This window comes from Myotis brandtii, unplaced genomic scaffold, assembly GCF_000412655.1.
Source record: "Myotis brandtii unplaced genomic scaffold, ASM41265v1 scaffold134, whole genome shotgun sequence".
Classification (NCBI taxonomy): domain Eukaryota; kingdom Metazoa; phylum Chordata; class Mammalia; order Chiroptera; family Vespertilionidae; genus Myotis; species Myotis brandtii.
The window spans coordinates 521,705-538,830 of record NW_005354756.1 but is presented as its reverse complement, the minus strand read 5'-3'; the positions used below and the strand labels follow the sequence as shown (position 1 = coordinate 538,830).

The window sequence follows — 17,126 nt, the reverse complement described above, 5'->3', positions numbered from 1 at the left end:
GCTTCTCCCCGTCCCGCCTACAGCCGGATCCAGCCAATCAGAAGGTCGGAAACGGCCGGTGTGTGCGCGTGTGTGCGCGGTGGGTGGGGACGCCCGGAGCGGGTTCCCGATTGGCTGGCGCGCCGTAGGGGCGAAGTCCCCTGCTCTCGCGCGGGGATCTCGTCATAGGTGAGCGCTCCCCTGTGGGGTTTGCGCGGTGCTTCAGCCGCGGACTCCCGGCCTGAGGGCACTTCCCATTACTCTCGCCTGTTCCCCGGGGGACAGGCCGGGCCGGGTGTGCGGAGCCAGGCCGCCTCAAGGTCGGTTTTGTCTGAGCCGCATGGCCCGCGGTGTGAGAGCTCAGGGGGGCCAAACCACAGGACCAGCGATTTGCTAGGGGAGGAAAGTAGTGCAGTGGTTCTCAACCTTCTTAATGCTGCGACCCTTTAATACAGTTCCTCATGTTGTGGTGACACCCAACCATAAAGTTATTTTTGTTGCTACTTCATAACTGTAATTTTGCTACTGTTATGAATCGTAATGTAAATATCTGATATGCAGGATGTATTTTCATTGTTACAAATTGAACATAATTAAAGCATAGTGATTAATCACAAAAACAATATGTAATTATATATGTGTTTTCCGATGGTCTTAGGCGATCCCTGTGAAAGGGTCGTTCGACCCCCAAAGGGTCGCGACCCACAGGTTGAGAACCGCTGCCCTAGGGGCTAAGTTCTTGTTTTCCCAGTTTTGCCCCTATTCTGGGGCTTTTTGGCCCTGGTGCGTTTGTGTACTTGGCCTGTGGTCCTTGCTCAGCTCATGACTGATTGCCTATCACATGTATATCTATATCTGTAAATATCGATAATATCTATCTATAAATGTCAATATAGTCTCTTGATTCCCACCATTTACACACTTCTGTAAAGAACCCCCCTCCCTGCACCTCTCACTGCCTTGGATACTGATTGCCTCTCTGCTTTCTCCCACTCTGTCTCTCCCAACAACGACTTAGGGCTATTTTTACAGTCTGCTAATTCGCCCAGAATGAGTGCCTCTTCTGGGAGGTCCTGCCGTACTCAATGGCACTGCAAATAGGCTTTTATTGACTGATCACTGGGCTCTCCAAGTCACTTTGCCCTCATATTGAGTGCAAAGCACCATCTGTTTATCTCGATGGCTTAATGAATCGAGGCTCATAAAGGTGGCTGACATCTGAATTCGATCCCGTCACAGTAAGCACAAAATAATGGGTGGAAAAATCACTTTAATACCTCTGGGAGAAAAATGGATTATACAAAGAGTCACTTCACTCCACTTGGTGGCCCTGAGGGACTCCCTCTGTGCTGATGCTTTTGCCTAAGGACTGGAACCTGCCTGCCCTGTTGTGGGAAAACCAGAAAAGAAAGGTTTTTCTGCCTGACCCAAGTTCACTCTGAATCAGTAGTCAAGTGCTAGCCATCAGAGTCCGGCCATTTTGCTTTATAAGGGCCAAGAAAGCTTTTTAAATGATGAGTGTTGCCGAACCGGTTTGGCTCAGTGGATAGAGCGTCGGCCTGCGGACTCAGGGGTCCCGGGTTCGATTCCGGTCGGGGGCATGTACCTTGGTTGCGGGCACATCCCCACTGGGGGGCGTGCAGGAGGCAGCTGGTCGATGTTTCTCTCTCATCGATGTTTCTAACTCTCTATCCCTCTCCCTTCTTCTCTGTAAAAAATCAATAAAAAATCAATAAAATATATTAAAAATAAATAAATAAATAAATGATGAGTGTTAAGTAACCACTAAAAAAGTGAGCTAGTGTTGGGCTGGTGTGGCTCAGTGATTGAGTATTGACCTATGAACCAGGAGGTCATGGTTCGATTCCCTGTCAGGGCACATGCCCCTGTGGGCTCAATCCCCAGTAGGGGACAAGCAGGAAGCAGCCAATCAATGATTCTCTTTCATCATTGATGTTTCTATCTCTCCCTCTCTCTTCCTCTCTGAAATATATATATACTAGAGGCCCGGTGCACGAATTTGTGCAGTAGTGGGGTCCAGCCGGCCCGCCTGATGGGAGCCATTGGGGACCGGCTGGCCGGGGCGAGGGTCCACGGGTGGTTTGTTGGCCAGGACTCTGCCCTGGATCAGGGTGGGTGGGCCCACTCAGGGGCAAGGCCGGCCAGGGGGAGGGGTCATGGGCATTCAGGTCGTTCTGTTTGGTCAATTTGCATATTGCCTTTTTATTATATAGGATATATATTTAAAAGCGAGCCTGTTACCTAGCACAGTGTGGCTGATCAGAGAGAAATCACTGGCAGCGAGAGGTGTTAAGTGTATTGTCCAGATTGTAAATTCCCTAGAAACTGGATGTGCTGTTGCTTAAGGGCAATTTACCAATAACTTAAAAAGACCACCTTTTGTTCATTTGCTCTTACATTTAGCTGGGATCTGGAATCCTTGTGATCCCTGGGCTGTAGTGAGTGAGCTGTCCACGGCCTCCCCTTACCTGCAAGTATCTTAAGCCAGAAGCAAGCAGAACCACATGCAGCTATCCAAACAGCCCTGCCAAAAGGCATTAGGGGTGAGTTAATTAAATGTTTAACCAAATATAACATGCTAGTTTTTAAGTTGATACTTTTTTCTTTAAAAAAATATTTTTATTGATTTCAGAGAGGAAGGGAGAGAAACATCAATGATGAGAGAGAATTTAAGTTGATAATTTTGTATGGCCCCTTGAATGATGTTATAAATATCCAAATGATCCGGCTGGCATGGCTCAGTGGTTGAGTGTCAACCTATGAACCAGGAGGTCACGGTTCAATTCCTAGGTCACAGTTCAATTCCCTGTTAGGGTACGTGCCCAGGTTTCGGGCTCAATCCCCAGTATGGAACTTGGAAGAGTCAGCCATTCAGTGATTTTCTCTCATCATTGATATTTCTATCTCTCTCTCCCTCTCCCTTACTCTCTTAAATCAACAAAAATATATTTTTAAAATAGTGACATTATCAAACACTGCAAAGATGTGGAGAAGTGATTGTTCATACATTAGTGGTGGGAATGTAAAATGGTACAGCCACTCTACAAAACAGGTTGGCTGTTTTTTCCTGTCCCAGTCAGAATACTATCGGGCAAAGCATTCCCAGGAGAGGGGAGCATCAAGCCATCTGATACTGGCCAATTAGAGAAGGGACAGAGGAGATTGCCTGTCTGTCCCTTAAGCAGGGTGGAAGTGTGGGTGAGCTTTGGATGGAGAGAAGGGGAAAAGAGATAACGGTCAGTCAGAGGGCCACAGAGTTTGGAATATGTAAAATACACTATTTGATCAATGCAGAGTACATATTGAGAAGGCTGTAAACCTGGGCTTTGGTAGCGGCAAGGCACAGGGAAATTGCTGCCCATATGTCCACATAGGTGTGTCAGACTTAGAGTTTTCAAACAGGAAGATTAGCTCACTAGGTGCAAACAAGTCTTTGTACTCTAGGCAGTAGCCCTATTGAGTGGATGACTAAGGCAATCCACCTATGTGACTTACCAGGTCAGGGGAGAAAAAGGGAGTGGTGGACCAGGAGTGATGGGCAGTTCTGGGTGGGCCAGGTGAGTCACCCTCCCCAGGGTTAATACCGGGAGATCAGGCCAAGGGCTTATGCGGCTCATTCTCTTCACCTTTTCCCAAATTCTAGTTTTGTCAGTTCTCTCATCCTCTGACTTCTCTGAGAGAGGCGTGGAGTTGAAATAGCTCCAACTTGATAGATAGGGACCCTGGGGTCCAGAGAGGAGAAGGGACTTGCCCTTATTCCCACAGCATGCTGATTTCAGAGTTGGAATTAGAAGGGCCTCTTGGCTACCAACCCCTTGCACTCTGTCCTCTACCAACAAGGCTTTCCTCTCTGAGTCTTCTCCCCATTGTACCAACTAAGGCAAAAGGGACACAGAATGGGACATGGGAGAAACTTGAAGGGGTTGTCCCTCAACTGTGAAGTGCCCCAGGGAACGTATGGAGAGGCAGGAGGAGTTTGGGGGCAGAGGTTTGTCTTCCATGGCCCTATTCTCAAGAGAAAGCCGGGTTTAGGTCACCTTTTTTTAAATGTAAACTCCGAAATAACAAATTCTGTGACCCTTTCATAGATCTCTTAATATTTTATTAAACAAATACTGGGACCGCTTAAAATGTTTTCTTTGTAGCACCCCTTTTAAATAGCTTTTTTGAAGTTTATTAACTTACAACTAGGTCTATATATCTCTCCCCTGATGAATGTGATGAGGACTGAATGTCTCAATGACTCTCCTCTGATGACCACAAGGCCATCGTGGAGGGAGACTTAGGTTGTATCCATGTATCAAAGGAAGTGTGTAATTTCTACATATAAAGGGTTGGAGGTGTTGATCTCTGACCTCTGGCTGATGAGCACTCCTCTACTTCTACAATGCAGTCCCTACAAGTAACAAAATCTTGCCTTTATTTTTTAAAAATATTTTTATTGATTTCAGAGAGGGAGGGAGAGGGAGACGGAGATAGAAACATCAACGATGAGAGAGAATCATTGATTGGCTGCCTTCTGCACGTCCCACACTGGGGACCAAGACTGCAACTTGGGCATGTGCCCTCCCTGGTGACCTCTCCTGGGTCATAGGTCGATGCTCAACCATGGAGCCACCCCAGCCTTACCAAAATGTTGCTTTTAGATTTTGTCTGTATCCCCCTCCCCCAACAATTTGGCATAGTCAAGATATGGAGCAACCAGACTCCCAGAAGAGCAGAGATGTAATGTAGGGTGAATGGGTAAGTGCCCACCTGGTGAGATCCCGTAATGTCTTCCTTTTGTGTCCTCCTCCCTCGCCTTCCACGCCTGGTGATGCCATATCTAAGTTCTGCCCCTGGGCTGGTTTTCTTTTCCGAAAGTCTTTGTTGCTTCAGGCAGGCATCGTAAACTAAACCTGTTTAACTGTCTGGCCTCTCTTGCACCCCTTCCTTCTCAGACCCCTCAAAATCAGATGTTCTCTAGTTCTCTTTACACCGGATAAATGTTCCACGGATGTTCCTGTCTGGGTCAGGAAAGGAACCACAACTTCCCCTGAGTCAGTTAATTTTAAACATTTTGGTCCTTCTTCTGTTTAATTTAGGATTCGTGTACCAGAAAGAACCCAAAACTCCAGAGATTGATCCTGGGACCATAATTTCCTGAAATGTTCAAGGAAGAATAAAGGAAACCCTCATCATGGGTCACACTGAGTCAGAGATCTATGAGAAAATGAGGCCTAAAAAGTAAAAGGCTGAATCCTTAATTGCCCCCCAGGAGAAGTTGGAAAACCTCAGTTAAGTATGTTGGTAAAATTCTTTTGAGGAAGTTTTTTATGTTCCTGTAAAAAAAACAACAACAACCCTGATAGCACAATATCAAGCCTTCAACCTTTAGAGGGGGTGTGCCAGTTGTCACTTAATGCCTCCTTATTCCAAACCCACCCTTCATTACTTTTCTTGTGATATTAGAACATTTCTTCATTGCCAGCAGGCTCAATTGTTGTCAGTAGGGGGTGCTAGAGGGCACATTTCATCCATGTGAGCAGGTGGTGTCCAACCATAGCCTCTGCCTACTAAGAACCCCAGTTGTAGGGGACTTGCTTGCCAGGCAAGGCCCATAGTATTCTGCCTGCCAGCCTCAGCTTCTGACTGTGTACCAGCTCTGGCCCAGACGACCCAGTGAACTTCCCTGTCATCCAGTGGCGGCAGTCACACCCAAAGAGACCTGTGTCCCAGCTTTAGGGAGGGGCTCCCTCCCATCCCAAGCTATTTCCTTCTTTGAGTACTTTCCCTCTGTCAGAGGGTATTCTTTAGAGTTCGCTTTTATTTCCTCATAGTAGTTCCCTTTAAATAGTTACTAATTCTTTATATTAAACTTTCCTTTTTCAAACCATTGTGGTTACTGTCTCCTCACTGTCCTTTCATGGGCCATGATGCTGAAAACGCAGCACGTCTCAATTCATACTAGTCACATTTTTAGGGCTCAATGGCCATGTATGGCTAGTGGCTATTGTATGGGACAGTGCAGCTCTAAATCATGGTTTGACACATACTTAATGCGAGTGACACTTTGGGGGACAGTTTAAAAAAAAGAAATTGCATAAAAAATATTGGACTTTAATGCGAGTGACACTTTGGGGGACAGTTTAAAAAAAATTGCATAAAAAATATTGGACTTAATTCTGTAGCTTTATTGATACTAGAGGCCTGGTGCATGAATTCATGCACAGGTGGGGTCCCTCAGGGTGGCCTGCAGGGATCGGGCCGAAACCCACAGTCCAACGCCGCCTGCAGCTCCTACCTGCCACTCCCGCTCACCCCGGCCCCACTGTGCCTGCTGCAGGCTCGCGCCCAATCAGTCCCAATCAGGAGAGGCTCACACCGCCACAGTAGCACTTGTGAGCCCTGTGTTTGGTGCCCTCCCAAGGGGAGTGGCCTGCAGGATCTGACTCTCCGACATCCCCTGAGGGGTCCCAAATTGTGAGAGGGCGCAGGCCAGGCTGAGGGACCCCACCAGTGCATGATCGGGGCCAGGGAGGGACCACAGGAGGGCTCCAGGATGTGTCTGGCCCATCTCACTGGTATGTGGGCACCAGGATAACATTGAGGGGTTGGTGCTTTGGTGGGAGGTTGTGCCCTGAGGCGTCTGGAAAAGGAGATTACTCTGACATTCCAAAGGTACGTTATCACCCGAGGTCAAGGGCTTTGGTGGTCTCTATGAATTGTCTCCTGACTTACCTTGTTTGCTATTGGCATTTATGTAATTGTGGCTTGTCACCTTGTATCTTCCAGGGATGGTCTAGAGCCCCACAGAGTCATGGAGATGCTCAAGAGAACATCTCAGGGCTCTTTCCATCTGGGTTCTTGGTTGAAATGGCTTGTCATAGACCCTGTATCCTGCTGGAACCTGTGTGTTGTATGTCGTCTAGGATGGCCCAGGCTGCAAAGGAATCCAGGACGTGAGTACTTGACAATGAGATAGTAACAGACAAGTAAGAAAGCTCATGGTTGAAGTGACACTAGTGGAGTACCAGCCAGAATGATGTTGATGTGGCCTGAGTTCCAACATCTGGTGGGTTGTGGAATTGCAGCATTAGTGTTCATCTTGATCTTTGAAAAGGTTTTAGGCCGTGTAAAACTTGCTTGTTGCAAAGTTTTATTTGATTTTGCTTAGTGCCATAGTGTTGCTTCTAGCCCACCAGAGCTTTGGAGGTTGGAAGAATGTGTGTGGTTTGTAACTTATACACATGTTGAAAAAGTTTTCCCATGAAATGAGAACATTAGTCTGAGTTTAGATGTGAGCCTATCTTTTCCTGGGGAAGAATGCATTTTGGGGAGTTCTTCTGTGATGGCATCTGCCTTCCAGTAGGGGTCGCTGTATACTACCCAGAGAAAAAGCTTAACAACTCAGACCCAGTGGATGGCTCCTAGTGTCAGAAGAAAGGCGGTGCACACAACAAAAAGCTAATAAATAGGAAAACCCGGGGGCATGCCTCGCATGTTTTATTCTATCACGCTCCTTCCTCCAATTGTGCACTAAGATGCCGGATCTGGTGAGCAGGGGAAGGAAGGAGGGATCTGGAAACTGTGGGTTGCCCATTTTCGTGGAAGTTAAAATAGACAGGACAAGATAGCAATCTGCTAGTGTTCAGGCAGCCTTTTCTATACAGGAACCCCATTTTGTTATTGTTCCTACACTGGGAAATGACGGGGTCTAGGGATTGGACAGGGAGGGTACTCATAAATATTTACACGCTGGACTGCTTCATCTCAAACATTTCTCTTTACATACGTCAACTGCTTTAACTTAGACAGAGTTTTCCCAGGCAGAAAAAGTCATGCTTATAAATCCAGTGCACCAAGCTCCTGTACTCAGAACAAAATAGCATTTGAGAAGCATTCCTGAGGTCAGGCTGTTTGAGTGGAGGGATGGTCAATACAGGGAAACATCAATTAACATTTCAAAAAAATGCCTCCCTGCACCACCCCACCTCCCACCCTTCCCCCGGTCCATTACCAATGCGATGTGACCACTGTCTCTTACACAGATGTTCCCTCTACTTTTTGCCTTTTGTGTTCATCATAGCTTGTGTAACAGAGGAGGGGAAGTTGCCATTTAATTTTTTTTAAGTGTGTGTGTGTGTATGTGTGTGTGTATATATGTATACATATATATACACATACATATACACATATATACATATGTGTACTTTTTTTTAGAAATATATTTTTTTATTGATTTCAGAGAGGAAGGGAGAGGGAGAGATTGAGAGAGAATCATTGATCGGCTGCCTCCTGCATGCTCCCTACTAGGGATTGAGCCTGCAATCCCAGCATGTGCGCTGACCGGAATCAAATTGTGACCTCCTGTTTCATAGGTCAATGCTCAAGTACTGAGCCACACCAGCCGGGCAAAAGTTGCCATTTTAAACAAGGCAAGGGTTCTTAACTTGGGGATCAATGATATAGTTCAGGGAACTCTGAGTGTGGATAGGAAGAAAGTTTACATTTTTATTTTCATTGGCAAAATTGGCATCTCCTTCGATTATGGATGTAGGCAACAAAAGACAGCAGTATTAGCAGGACCTGTCACAGGTATCTTGAAATATCATTCACACTCATTATTGTCAGGGTAGCTGTAAGATCTCACTAGATCTTCTACATGTGTTAATAATGGAATGCATGTATTACTGTAACATAAAGGTGTTTAAAAATAACTATTTCAGAATACATTTTAAACTTTTTGTTTTAAAATTCCCTTAAGATTCCCTATGTAACTTTCCCCCAGTTTCCCCCAATGGCATCATCTTGTGAAACTATAGCACATCACCACAACAGGAAACTCACATGGGCACAATCCATGGGGCATCTGCAGGTTGGCTATGCACTCATTGGTGTACATATGTGCGTGTGTATTTAGTTTGATACGATTTTGTCACACGTGTAGATTTGTGTGATCACCAGGACAGTTCCATCACCGCAAGGATCCCTCATGCAATCACCCTTTTATAGCCAGACACTCCCCCTCCCCTCCCTCAGCCCTGCCATTTACTAATCTGTTCTCCATATCTATAATTTTGTAGTTTCAAGAATGTCAAAACATGGAATCTGTGACCTTTTGAGGTCCACATACTTTCAAAAGTATGTAACCTTTTGAGATTGGCTGTTTTTCATTCTGTATACTTCCCTGGAGGGCTGTCCAAATTCTTGTGTAGATAACGGTTTGTTCCTTTTGTTCTTGAGTAACGTTCCATGATAGGCACGTACTCAACTTGTTCAATCATTTGCTCACTGAAGGACATTTGGGTTATTTCCAATTCTGGGCTATAATTTGTTTTTAAACATATTTTGTTTTATGGGTTAAAAACGTTGTTCTGAGATGGAATCCAGGGCTTTGCTACACCGCCCAAGGGACCCATTGGCACAAAAATGTAGTTGTAAAGGGGAGAAATCTGTACCTCCACCTTGTTCCCTTCTATCCAGAGGAGCTGGGTGGGAAGGCGGACAGGGAAGGGCAGTGTTTCAGAGCCTCGGCCAGGTCTTCTGTGCTGCTGGGGGAGACCTGGGGCAGATGGTCGGACATCGCAGCCACGTCACTGAGCTGACCTTCACCGTAATGAGGGGAGTGGGCGGGGAGGAGAGGCAGAGGACGAGGACGGACAGAGGAAGAATGAGAGGGGCGCAGGCACACGGCTACCTGAAACCCCACCATTGTCCCCAACCTTAGGAATATCTGTCACACTCACCAATGAGTCATGTGAGTGCTTTTCAGAGACAAAGTAGTGACCGCGCTGAGTCCCACACCTGGAGCTGCAGGGTCAGGGGACAGCTGTGGGGGGTGAGCTGTGAGTGGGTGGAGAATTGTAGGGAGGTGATTCCCTGCCAGAGGTAAGCCCATCCCATTCTGTGATCTCAGCTGACACTGAACTACATTTATTTTATTAAATGTATCTGGAGGAGTCAGGATGCATACTGTGATGACCACGGAGCAAGCATCGCAGCCCCCAAGAACAGCTCCCTGACTGGGAGGTTTCAGGTGGAATTTGTGCTGTCTCCAGCCCTATCTGGTACCTGGCGGCCTTGACAGAAGCCTAGTGGCCAGGTGTCAAGAAATGCCAGTAGTTAGGCGGAAGATGCAAGAGCTAGGTCAGTGGTGAGCAAGAGTCTGCAGGAGGAGACCATAAGTGGTCAAAAGTAAGCCAGCCACCATTGTACAACCGGCGAAGAGTGAATGGATCTGGGCATCGACCCCACGCACCTCCACAAGAAGAGCAACGACCAGGCAGTCTGTGTCTCCGGGTGCATGAACAGCTCTACCCACGAAGCATCAAACCTGAATCTGATCAGACTTCCAACTTCCATGAAATAGAGTGCAGAGAGGCGTGTTAAACCCGCCGAGGATGTGTTCAGCACACCCAGGCTGTGGGGAACTTTACATGCAGGGTGACCAACCAGTTTCTTCAGTAAGTTGTGAGGAAAAGCAAAAAGATGGAGGTGAGAGGAAACCTGTAGAGTCTTAAAGGTTTAAAAAATACAGCAGCCACTCACAGTGTGTGGACCTCATTTGGATGCTGATTCAAACAAACTTAAGGAAAAAATGGATGAGGCCAGTGACTGGCTATTCGATCATATTAAGGGATCAGTGTTAACTTTTTTAGGTGTGACCATGGTCAAAGTTAATATCATTTAAAGGCACATACTCAGATATTTACAGATCACATGATATGATGCCTGGTATTTGCTTCAAAATAATATAGGAAGGGGTAGGTGGATGGAAGTGTAGGCGAAAAAGATGGGTCACTAGTTGGTATTGTTGAAGCGGATGCAGAGTGCAGAGTTCGTTATACTGTTCTGGCACTTTGAGGGTATATGTTTGATATACCCTCAAATGCAGTAAGCAACTTAATAAAACTACAAAATTGTCTGGTGAAGAGAGGGAAACATCTGGATTTGGAAGGGGAGTGCAGTCAGCCAACTGGCTGGGGGTTGAGGGTAGGAGTGGAGGCGTCAGGCAACCTGGGCCCTGGACAGACACTGGGGGAGGGCCTCCCGGATGGACAGATGGGGTGGGAAGGTGAAGGGAGTGTCAGGCAAGGCTTCCAGTTCTAGACTGTTGATTGGCAGTAGGCGTTTCAGTTCTAGACTGTTGATTGGCAGTAGGCGTTTCAGTTCTAGACTGTTGATTGGCAGTAGGCGTTTCAGTTCTAGACTGTTGATTGGCAGTAGGCGTTTCAGTTTCCAAGACTTTGAAAGTGTTGAAAAGAAAATAATCTGAAGGATGAAATTGGCTGCAGCAAGCAGGAAGCTCAGCCTGACCACACCTTCCACCCACTCCCTGGCTCAGCTGTGAACACTGCCAGAGAGTCATAAATAGCCAGAGGGAAACCATTGAGCCACTGAGCAGTAATGAGTGCAAGATCACTGTGCACACACCAGACAGTTTGCAAACTGGGAGCACACAAGCCAAAGCATGGAATGGAGCTCAGGGTGTGTTGTTATAAAGCAGCTTACACAGTGAGAAGGCAGTGACTCTTTCCTCTTCACAGTGACTGGTTGTAATACTAGGATTTTCTTAAATGATAGGGCATTGATCAGTGGTTACCTCTTTCTACCTTGGGAAACAGCTCAAGTTTTGCTCATGATGTTTCAGAGGTATGACCAAGGTCAAGTTAATCTTACAAAATAACTTAAATTAACTGCTTGTAGGATTAAATTGATTTTTTGTTTGTTTGTTTGTTTTTAACAGCAGCAGCTTCCAAAGCTCTCCACGATGTTGTCTTCTTTGCTGGGTACCTGAGGGGATGGCCAACTGCTGCTGCTTGCCTTCCCAGAATGTTGTCTTCTTTGCTGGGTACCTGAGGGGATGGCCAGCTGCTGTCTGGCTGGCTGGGCATCCTGGTTTCCAGTCACTTGATGGAGACTGGATATCATCAAGTCCAGCCCTCTGTCGCTGCTCTACAGACAGGGAAACAGCCCCAGGAAGTGGAGTCTTGTGTACAAAAAGCACTGGGACAAGTCTCTGGTCAGAGAAGGTGATCTGGGAAGACCTTCTACACAGAAGCACGTGTTCACTCAGTAGCTGTTATTGAGTGTCTTACTGCTTGTCAAGTACTGGCTGGGCTGTGCTGGGAGGGCCCCTCAGATGAGTAAGAAATCAGTTTTTTCCTGGAATAGCTAACTAGATCTGAGGTGGAGGGGGCTGGCTAGAGAGAAGGAGCAAAGAATTAAACAGAATATTCATGGACCTGTGGGCAAGAGAGCACTCGGGTGGGGAGTCAGCAAGTGCAGGAGGCTCCTGTCACCTGTGTTTCTGGGCAAGCGACTTTCCGTCTCTGAGCCTAGACAACCCTGTCTGCAAAATGGGTGTGATCACTTCAGTGTGGCCTGACCCACAGAGGAGGCATCTGGAGAGTGACTACAAGAACTTTTACATGTAAAATGTGGTTGAAGATATTTTAACAAATGAATAAATAAATTGATTTCGAACACATATGTTTGTACCAAGGCAAGGGACTGGTAAGTCGTGAAGAGGTTACAAAACCACCTCCCCCAACTTTAGCAGAAAGAACCCCGCCCCCCCAAGGCCCTCTGAGCACATATGGGCAGATGTACACAAGGAGAGACAACACATGTCGGGTGGCTGGAGGGGCCAGCCGGTGGGGGTGACAGAAAGAGGAAATGGAAGAGGTGAGGTGAGCAACATTTGCTTCCTGTTGTGCCGTCAATGGAGCATGGTGGGAAGAGTGAGCCTGAGGTTCTGGCACAGCATCTATTCAAAGCGAGTAAACACGGGCACTGGCAGAGCTTGTGGACCAGAGGGCACGTCTGTGGTTCAGAAACTCCAGTGTTAAGAACTTAGAGATGAACCACACTGACCCTCTTGTGGGCTCAGCCCAGATGGGGTGACCTTTGCCCATGGAAGATAGATATGGAGAGAAAGAGACAGAGTGAGATCGAGGATGAGACGGGAGCCAAACTGGGGCTGTTTGTCAGGTGCCGGCTCGGCTATGGGAGCCCACTACTCCCTGCTCCCTGTGGGTAGTGCCAGGTCCTCCGTGCAGATGGACAAGGCTTCTTATCAGGAGGAAGTTGTGCTCTTGTAGGGAGACAAATTGCCCCCGAGCTAATTCCTATACTGACGTGGGAAGCTCAGAGCAGGGCATCAGGGAGGCCTAGAAAGACTGGGGGAGACGGGGGGCTTCTGGGGGGAGCTGGGCTGTGGAGTAGAGGATGGATGAGGCTGCAGGCAAAGCTTCACAAATTCAGTCAGTGCTGCCTGAAGAGAGAAGCAGGTGTTTTGAAAATGTGATGCCACTTTTCACTGTCATAGTCCATGTGTGCAACTTGTTGGAAATGTGTGTGTGTCAGGAGCATGTCAGAGTGGTGAAGATGTTAAAGTCTCTACTCTGAAGTTGGAGCAACCTCGTGTCCTGTGCATCTTGGGTGCCTGGCTTCAGAGGCTGGGTCCATTCCTTTCCAGGGCAAACAATCCTTGCACATCTTTCCTTTTTAAAATTTTGTTTTCAATTACATGCAATATTATATTAGTCTCACGTGTACAGCATAGTGGTTAGACATTTGTATAACTTACAAAATGATCCCCCCATGAGTCTAGTACCCCTGATACCGTATATAGTTATTACAATATTATTGACTATATTCCTTATGCTGTACTTTACATCCCTGTGACTATTTTATAACTGCCAGTTTGTACTTCTCAATCCCTTCACCTTTTTCACCCAGCCCTCAACACCCCTCCCACCCAGCAACCATTAGTTTGTTTTTTGTATCTATGAGTTTGTTTCTGTTTTGTTTGCTCACCTATTTTGTTTTTTAGATTCCACATATAAATGATACCATATGGTATTTGTCTTCCTCTGTCTGACTTATTTCACTTAGCATAAATACCCTCTAGGTTCATCCATGATGTTGCAAATGGTAAAATTTTATTATTTTTTAATGACCAGGTAATATTCTATTGTATGTATGTATCACACCTTCTTTATCCACTCATCTGTCAGTGGACACTTGAGTCTTGTTTTCTTATTCATTCAGCTACCCTATTTCTTTTGTATGGAGCATTTAATATATTTACATTTAAAGTAATCATTGATAGGTATATAGTTATTACAGTTTTATTATTCATATTTATATCTTATTTTTCTTCTTCTTCCTCCTCCCCCTTTCTCTCTCCTTCCTAAAGAAGCTCCTTTAACCTTTAACATTTCTTGTAATACTGGTTTGTTGATGATGAAGTCCTTTAGCATTTTCTTGCCTGGGGAGCACTTTTTTTTTTTTTTTTTGAGAGGGAGGAAGCAGGAGAGAGAGCTCAAGAAACATCCATGTATTGGTTGCCTCTCATATGCGTCCTGACCTGGATCAAACCCATAACCTAGGTACGTACCCTGACTGGGGAATTGAACCCATAACTTTTGGTGCACGGGACAATGCTCCAACCAACTGAGCCACCCTGGCCAGAGCCTGTCTAGGGAGTCTTTATTTTTTTGGTGCACGGGACAATGCTCCAACCAACTGAGCCACCTTGGCCAGAGCCTTTCTAGGGAGCCTTTATTTTTCCTTCAATTTTAAATGATAGCTTTGCTCGGTAGAGTAATCTTGGTTGTAGGTCCTTCTTTTTCATCACTTTGAATAGCTCATGCCAATCCCTCTGGCCTGCAACGTTTCTGTTGAGGAATCAGCTGACAGTCCTATGGGATCTCCCTTGTAGATAACTAACTGCTTTTCTCTCACTGCTTTTAGGATTCTCTGTTTCTCTTTGACCTTTGGAATTTTAATTATGATGTATCTTGGTGTGGGCTTCTTTGGGCTCATTTTGTTTGGGACTCTGCTTCCTGGACATGTAAGTCTATTTCTTTCAAAAGGTTAGGCAAGTTTTCAGTCATTATTTTTTCAATAGGTTTCAATCCTTTGCTTTCTCTCTCTCCTCCCTCTGGTACCCCTATGATGTGAATGTTTGTATGCTTGATGTTGTCCCAGAGGTCCCTTAAACTATGCTACTTTGTTCTTGTTGTTTGATTCTTTTTCATTTGGCTGTTCTGATTGAGTACTCTCCACTACCTTGCCTTCCAAGTTGCTGATTCAGTCCTTTGCTTCATCTATCCTGCTATTGATTCCCTCTAATGTATTCTTCAATTTCAGTTCTTGTATTCTTTATTTCTGACAGGTTCTTTTTCTATTTTCTACCTCCATTTTTATGTTTCCTGCCCTGTTGAAGTTCTCACTGAGTTTACCTATTCTTCCCCTAAGTTAATTGCAACCTTATGACCAGTGTTTTGAACTCTATCTCTAGCAGATTGCTTGCCATGACTATAGCAGATGAGCTGTTGTGTGTGGGCTGACCCCATGGAGTGGGATTCACTATTGCAGGGCTCTGGTGCCTACTGAGTTCACCCTTTTGCTGCATTGTTTGTGGAGCTAATCAGGTGGTACTCTGGTGTGGTCTGAAGCTGGTCACCAGGTGTGTTGGTTCTGGGCCTTTTGGGAGGTCTCCAGTGCATGCCCAGGGCACCTACTACCTGTACCCAGTCCAAAGCCACCTGGTAGGACCTACAAACTGATCTGTGGTTGGTAGTTGCCTGTGCTGGGCTTGGAGATGCCTAGGAGAGGCTCAGCTGTGAACCAAGGCCAGCTGCCACTAAGCAAAGGGTTGGGGGCTGCTTAGCAAGATGCACAGGGCATGCTGAAAGGTTTGTGTACCTTTCAGAGATTTTAGGGAAGACCACAGTCTGGGCTGAAGCCTGAAAGAGGTTAGGACCTGTGCACAAGTTGGGTGGACAGGTTCTCAGGGAATCAACAGGGTTGGATGAGTTTGATGGAGACACAGGTTTGGTACCTGCATATCTTGGAGACTCTGTGGGAGGGGATGGCTCAACAAAGTTATAAATTGGCAGAGAGCGCTTCCCCTTCAGTCCTCGCCTTAAAGCCAGACAGTTCAGTTCCTCCTTGCATGTCCCTGGTGCCTTCGGGGCTGCTGCCCAGCGCTGGAGCTCAGATCGAATGAATTCCTCAGGCAGTAAGTCCATGGGAGGGCCCTTTAAGAGGATGCCCAGGACCCCAGCAGCCCTCCATCTCACATGGATGGACTCCCTGCTGGTTTTACAGGCAGATGTGGGGACTTCTCTTCCCAGCACTGGTGGTCCAGGCTGGGGAGCCTGGTGTGGAGCTGGGACTGCTCACTCCTCAGGGGCGACCTCTGCAGCCCAGATACCCCTCCTGATTCTTAATTGACACTCCTGGGTGTGGAACCAGTTCATCTCATCTCCACCCTCCTACCAGTGTCATGGGGCTTCTTCTTTATATCCATAGTTAGAAGAGTTCTCTTTTCAGCTACTCTTCAGGTGACTCTCAAGGGTGGTTATTCTATAATTTAGTTGTAATTTTGATGTGGTCATGGGAGGAGGTGAGCACAGTGTAGACAGCAAAGAAGACAAGTCCCCCTCCTGCATGACCAGCTTCTCTTGCTGCTGTGCACTGGGCTATCTCTGCTTTTTAAAAACTCCTCACCAAGGATATGTTTATTAAAAGAAATTACCTGTATTTTTAAAAATATATTTTTATTGATTTCAGAGAGGAAGGGAGAGGGAGAGAGAGATAGAAACATCAATGATGAGAATCCTTGATCGACTGCCTCCCCCACGGCCCACACTAGGGATCGTGCCCGAAACCCGGGCATATGCCCTGACTGGGAATTGAACCGTGACCTTCTGGTTCATAGGTCGAAGTTCAACCACTGAGCCACACTGGCTGGGCATGTTTATTAATTTTAGAGAGAGAGGTGTTTGATGAGCCCTGGCTGCAAATTCAGCTTGAGATGGGGAGAGAGGACTAAGGGGAGAAAGAAACATTGATGTGAGAAAGAGAGATCAATGGGTTGCCTCCCAACACGTCCCAACCAGGGATCGAATCCTCAACCTAGGTATGTGCCCTGGCCTGATAACGAATCTGCAACCTTTTGATGTACGGAACGATGCTCCAACCAAGCTACCTGGCCAGGGCTCTGCTTTCTTACAGTAAAATTCCAACTAGTGTGTTGGGGTCCAGCCCCAGCAGGTCCAGGGTTTCCCAAAGGTGTGGACGGAGTTGGCGAAGAAGGAATGACACGGAGGCTCTGTTCAGTTGATCAG

The 17,126-nt window shown here is 46.5% G+C and overlaps 1 long non-coding RNA gene across 8 annotated transcripts in view; it reads left to right on the top strand.

Moving 5' to 3' along the window:
* Positions 1-11,812, top strand: part of LOC102247500 — a 27,637-nt gene extending 15,825 nt beyond the window's left edge. For 3 of the 8 annotated variants that reach the window (XR_001360947.1, XR_001360948.1, XR_313251.2), the window contains exons 2-4: positions 5,085-5,276; positions 6,775-6,941; positions 11,729-11,812. This is a non-coding gene — a long non-coding RNA (uncharacterized LOC102247500). The other 5 variants (XR_001360946.1, XR_313249.2, XR_001360944.1 and 2 more) reach the window with 5 other exon arrangements.
* Positions 11,813-17,126: the final 5,314 nt, after the last annotated feature.